Genomic DNA, 6,941 nt, shown 5'->3' on the forward strand with positions numbered 1-6,941 from the left:
TCCCAATAGTGGCAAAACACACTAAAAAATGAATAAATAAAAAAAAGGTGCCGATTTTCAGGCGCACGGATTGATATTTTGCATATTACAAGGATGAAGGCTGAGGAAGTAAAATAAGAATTTACTCACCGGTAATTCTATTTCTCGTAGTCCGTAGTGGATGCTGGGTACTCCGTAAGGACCATGGGGAATAGACGGGCTCCGCAGGAGACTGGGCACTCTAAAAGAAAGATTAGGTATTATCTGGTGTGCACTGGCTCCTCCCTCTATGCCCCTCCTCCAGACCTCAGTTAGGGAAACTGCCCGGAAGAGCTGACACTACAAGGAAAGGATTTGGAATCCCGGGTAAGACTCATACCAGCCACACCAATCACACCGTACAACTTGTGATAACTATACCCAGTTAACAGTATTAACAACTAATGAGCCTCACTGAACAGATGGCTCATAACAATAACCCTTTAGTTAAGCAATAACTATATACAAGTATTGCAGACAATCCGCACTTGGGACGGGCTCCCAGCATCCACTACGGACTACGAGAAATAGAATTACCGGTGAGTAAATTCTTATTTTCTCTGACGTCCTAGTGGATGCTGGGTACTCCGTAAGGACCATGGGGATTATACCAAAGCTCCCAAACGGGCGGGAGAGTGCGGATGACTCTGCAGCACCGAATGTGCAAACTCAAGGTCCTCCTCAGCCAGGGTATCAAACTTGTAGAATTTTGCAAACGTGTTTGACCCCGACCAGGTAGCAGCTCGGCAAAGTTGTAATGCCGAGACCCCTTGGGCAGCCGCCCAAGAAGAGCCCCCTTCCTCGTGGAATGGGCTTTTACTGATTTAGGATGCGGCAGTCCAGCCGCAGAATGTGCAAGGTGAATCGTGCTACAGATCCAGCGAGCAATAGTCTGCTTAGAAGCAGGAGCACCCAGCTTGTCTGGTGCATGCAGGATAAATATCGATCAGTATTTCTGACTCTAGCCGTCCTGGAAACATAGATTTTCAGGGCCCGGACTACATCCAGCAACTTTGAGGCCTCCAAGTCCCGAGTAGCCGCAGGCACCACAATAGGTTGGTTCAATGAAACGCTGATGCCACCTTAGGGAGAAATTGGGGACGAATCCTCAATTCTGCCCTGTCCCTATGGAAGATCAGATAAGGGCTTTCACACGACAAAGCCGCCCATTCTGACACACGCCTAGCCGAAGCCAAGGCTAAATATATATATATATATGACCACTTTCCACGTGAGATACTTCAACTCCACGTTCTGAAGTGGCTCAAAACAATGTGATTTTAGGAAATCCAACACTACGTTGAGATCCCAAGGTGCCACTGGAGGCACAAAAAGGGGCTGAATATACAGCACTCCCTTAACAACGTCTGTACTTCAGGCAGCGTCTCGCCTAGCCTTTAACAGCGTAGGAATCACTTCATCTGGAACGCCCTTTTCCGTTAGGATCCGGCGTTCAACCGCCAAGCCTTCAAACGCAGCCGCGGTAAGTCTTGGAACAGACAGGGCCCCTGCAGTAACAGGTCCTGTCTGAGAGACATAGGCCATGGGTCCTCATTACTTGTAGTTCTGGGTACCAAGTTCTTCTTGGCCAATCCGGAACTATTAGTATAGTTCTTACTCCTCTATTACTTACTATCCTCAGCCCCTTGGGTATGAGAGGAAGAGGAGGGAACATATAAACCGGCTGGTACACCCACGGTGTCACTAGTGCGTCCACAGCTATCGCCTGATGGTCTCTTGACCTGGCGCAATACTTTTTTTAGCTTTTTGTTGAGGCGGGACGCCATCATGTCCACCTGTGGCCTTTCCCAACGGTTCACAATCTGCGTGAAGACTTCCGGATGAAGTCCCCACTCTCCCGGGTGGAGGTCGTGCCTGCTGAGGAAGTCTGCTTCCTAGTTTTCCACACCCGGAATGAACACTGCTGACAGTGTTAGCACGTGATACTCCGCCCATCAGAGAATCCTTATGGCTTCTGCCAACGCCATCCTGCTTCTTGTGCCGCCTTGTCGGTTTACATGGGCGACAGCCGTGATGTTGTCTGACTGAATCAGCACCGGCTGGTTTTGAAGCAGGGGTTCTGCTTGCCTTACGGCATTGTAAATGGCCCTTAGGTCCAGAATATTTATGTGTAGGGAAGTCTCCTGACTCGACCATTGTCCTTGGAAGTTTCTTCCCTGAGTGACTGCTCCCCAACCTCGGAGGCTTGCATCCGTGGTCACCAGGACCCAGTCCTGAATGCCGAATCTGCGGCCCTCTAGAAGATGAGCACTCTGCAGCCACCACAGCAGGGACACCCTGGCCCTTGGGGACAGGGTGATCAGCCGATGCATCTGAAGATGCGATCCTCACTTGTCTAACAGGTCCCACTGAAAATCCCTTGCATGGAACCTGCCGAAGGGAATTGCTTCGAAAGAAGCTACCATCTTTTCCAGGATTCGCGTGCAATGATGCACCGACACCTGTTTTGGTTGCAGGAGGTCTCCGACCAGAGATGACAACTCCTTGGCCTTCTCCTCCGGGAGAAACACCTTCTACTGTTCTGTGTCCATAAACATGCCCAATATCAGCAGACGCGTCGTATGAACCAGCTGCGACTTTGGGATATTCAGAATCCAGCCGTGCTGTTGTAGCACTTCCTGAGATGGTGCTACTCCGATCAACGACTGCTCCTTGGACCTCGCCTTTATAAGGAGATCGTCCAAGTACGGGATAATTATAACTCCCTTCTATCGAAGGAGTATCATCATTTTGGCCATTACCTTGGAACACACCCTCGGTGCCGTGGACAGACCGAACGGCAACGTCTGGAATTGGTAATGGCAGTTCTGTACCACAACCTTGAGGTACTCCTGGTGATGTGGGTAAATGGGGACATATAGGTAAGCATCCATGATGTCCAGTGATACCATGTAATCCCCCTCTTCCAGGCTTGCAATAACCGCCCTGAGCGATTCCATTTTGAACTTGAACTTCCTTATATAAGTGTTCAAGGATTTCAATTTTAGAATGGGTCTCGCCGAACCGTCTGGTTTCGGTACCACAAACATTGTGGAATAGTAACCCCGTCCCTGTTGAAGGAGGGGAACTTTGATTATCACCTGCTGGAGGTACAGCTTGTAAAAATTGCCGCCAGTACTACCTCCCTGTCCTGGGGAGTAGCAGGCAAGGCTGATTTGAGGCAACGGCGAGGGGGAGACGCCTCGAATTCCAGCTTGTATCCCTGAGATACCACTTGTAGAACCCAGAGATCCACCTGTGAGCGAACCCACTGGTCGCTGAAGTTCCGGAGACGCGCCCCCACCGCACCTGGCTCCGTCTGTGGAGCCCCAGCGTCATGCGGTGGACTTAGTAGAAGCAGGGGAGGATTTTTGTTCCTGGGAACTGGCTGTCTGGTGCAGCTTTTTCCCTCTACCCCCTGCCTCTGGGCAGAAAGGAAGCACCTTTGATCCGCTTGCTTTTCTGAGGCCGAAAGGACTGTACCTGATAGTACGGTGCTTTCTTAGGTTGTGAGGGAGCCTGAGGTAAAAATGTCGATTTCCCAGCTGTTGCTGTGGATACGAGGTCCGAGAGACCATCCCCAAACAAATACTCACCCTTATAAGGCAAAACCTCCATGTGCCTTTTAGAATCAGCATCACCTGTCCACTGCCGGGTCCATAATACCCTCCTGGCAGAAATGGACATTGCATTAATTCTAGATGCCAGCCGGCAAATATCCCTCTGTGCATCCCTCATATATAAGACGACGTCTTTAATATGCTCTATGGTTAGCAAAATAGTATCCCTGTCGAGGGTATCAATATTATCTGACAGGGTATCAGACCACGCTGCAGCAGCACTACACATCCATGCTGAAGCAATAGCAGATCTCAGTATAGTACCTGAGTGTGTATATACAGACTTCAGGATAGCCTCCTGCTTTCTATCAGCAGGCTCCTTCAAGGCGGCCGTATCCTGAGACGGCAGTGCCACCTTTTTTGACAAGCGTGTGAGCGCCTAATCCACCCTAGGAGATATCTCCCAACGTGACCTATCCTCTGGCGGGAAAGGGTACGCCATCAGTAACTTTTTAGAAATTACCAGTTTCTTATCGGGGGAACCCCACGCTTCTTCACACACTTCATTCTACTCATCTGATGGGGGAAAAAACACTGGCTGCTTTTTCTCCCCAAACATAATACCCTTTTTAGTGGTACCTGGGGTAATGTCAGAAATGTGTAACATATTTTTCATTGCCGTAATCATGCAACGGATGCCCCTTGTGGATTGTGTATATGTCTCATCCTCGTCGACACTGGAGTCAGACTCCGTGTTGACATCTGAGGTAGCGGGCGTTTGTGAGCCCCTGATGGTCTTTGAGACGCCTGGGCAGGCACGGACTGAGAAGCCGGCTGTCCCACGGCTGTTACGTCATCCATCCTTTATGTAAGGAGTTGACACTGTCGGTTAATACCGTCCACATATCCATCCACTCTGGTGTCGACCCCGCAGGGGGTGACATCACATTTATCGGCACCTGCTCCGCCTCCACATAAGCCTCCTCATCAAACATGTCGACACAGCCGTACCGACACACCGCGCACACAGGGAATGCTCTGACTGGGGACAGGACCCCACAAAGTCCTTTGGGGAGACAGAGAGAGAGTATGCCAGCACACACCACAGCGCTATATAATTAGGGATTTACACTATTACAGAAAGTGATTTTTCCCTATAGCTGCTTAACATGTATAGTTTGCGCCTAAATTTAGTGCCCCCCCTCTCTTTTTAACCCTTTGAGCCTGGAAACTGCAGGGGAGAGCCTGGGGAGCTGTCTTCCAGCGGAACTGTGAAGAGAAAATGGCGCCAGTGTGCCGAGGGAGATGGCCCCGCCCCCTTCTCGGCGGGCTTATTCCACTCTTATTAATATTATGGCAGGGGATTTTTACACATAAGATTTTACTCACCGGTAAACCTATTTCTCGTAGTCCGTAGTGGATGCTGGGAACTCCGTAAGGACCATGGGGAATAGCGGCTCCGCAGGAGACTGGGCACAACGAAGAAAGATTTAGGACTACCTGGTGTGCACTGGCTCCTCCCTCTATGCCCCTCCTCCAGACCTCAGTTAGGGAAACTGTGCCCGGAAGAGCTGACACAACAAGGAAAGGATTTGGAATCCCGGGTAAGACTCATACCAGCCACACCGTACAACTCGTGATACTATACCCAGTTTTCAGTATGAATAACAACTGAGCCTCTCAAACAGATGGCTCCAAACAATAACCCTTTAGTTAGGCAATAACTATATACAAGTATTGCAGACAATCCGCACTTGGGATGGGCGCCCAGCATCCACTACGGACTACGAGAAATAGATTTACCGGTGAGTAAAATCTTATTTTCTCTGACGTCCTAGTGGATGCTGGGAACTCCGTAAGGACCATGGGGATTATACCAAAGCTCCCAAACGGGCGGGAGAGTGTGGATGACTCTGCAGCACCGAATGAGCAAACTCAAGGTCCTCCTCAGCCAGGGTATCAAACTTGTAGAATTTAGCAAACGTGTTTGAACCCGACCAAGTAGCAGCTCGGCAAAGTTGTAAAGCCGAGACCCCTCGGGCAGCCGCCCAAGAAGAGCCCACTTTCCTCGTGGAATGGGCTTTTACAGATTTAGGATGCGGCAGTCCAGCCGCAGAATGTGCAAGTTGAATCGTACTACAGATCCAGCGAGCAATAGACTGCTTTGAAGCAGGAGCACCCAGCTTGTTGGGCGCATACAGGATAAATAGCGAGTCAGTTTTCCTGACTCCAGCCGTCCTGGAAACATAGATTTTCAGGGCCCTGACTACGTCCAGTAACTTGGAATCCTCCAAGTCCTTAGTAGCCGCAGGCACCACAATAGGTTGGTTCAAATGAAAAGCTGATACCACCTTAGGAAGAAATTGGGGACGAGTCCTCAATTCCGCCCTATCCATATGGAAAATCAAATAAGGGCTTTTACATTACAAAGCCGCCAATTCTGACACACGCCTGGCCGAAGCCAAAGCCAACAGCATGACCACTTTCCACGTGAGATATTTTAGTTCCACGGTTTTAAGTGGCTCAAACCAATGTGACTTAAGGAAATTCAACACCACGTTGAGATCCCAAGGTGCCACTGGAGGCACAAAAGGGGGCTGAATATGCAGCACTCCTTTAACAAACGTCTGAACTTCAGGCAGTAAAGCCAGTTCTTTTTGGAAGAAAATAGACAGAGCCGAAATCTGGACCTTAATGGAACCCAATTTTAGGCCCATAGACACCCCTGACTGTAGGAAGTGCAGAAATCGACCCAGCTGAAATTCCTCCGTTGGGGCCCTTCTGGCCTCACACCACGCAACATATTTTCGCCATATGCGGTGATAATGGTTTGCGGTCACCTCCTTCCTAGCTTTAATCAGCGTAGGGATGACTTCCTCCGGAATGCCCTTTTCCTTCAGGATCCGGCGTTCAACCGCCATGCCGTCAACGCAGCCGCGGTAAGTCTTGGAATAGACAGGGTCCCTGCAGCAGCAGGTCCTGTCTGAGCGGCAGAGGCCATGGGTCCTCTGAGATCATTTCTTGCAGTTCTGGGTACCAAGCTCTTCTTGGCCAATCCGGAACCACAAGTATAGTTCTTACTCCTCTCCTTCTTATTATTCTCAGTACCTTGGGTATGAGAGGCAGAGGAGGGAACACATAAACCGACTGGTACACCCACGGTGTCACTAGAGCGTCCACAGCTATCGCCTGAGGGTCCCTTGACCTGGCGCAATATCTTTTTAGCTTTTTGTTGAGGCGGGACGCCATCATGTCCACCTGTGGCCTTTCCCAACGGTGTACAATCATTTGGAAGACTTCTGGATGAAGTCCCCCCTCTCCCGGGTGGAGGTCGTGTCTGCTGAGGAAGTCTGCTTTCCAGTT

The sequence above is a fragment of the Pseudophryne corroboree genome, chromosome 4, assembly GCF_028390025.1.
Source record: "Pseudophryne corroboree isolate aPseCor3 chromosome 4, aPseCor3.hap2, whole genome shotgun sequence".
Taxonomy (NCBI): Eukaryota; Metazoa; Chordata; class Amphibia; order Anura; family Myobatrachidae; genus Pseudophryne; species Pseudophryne corroboree.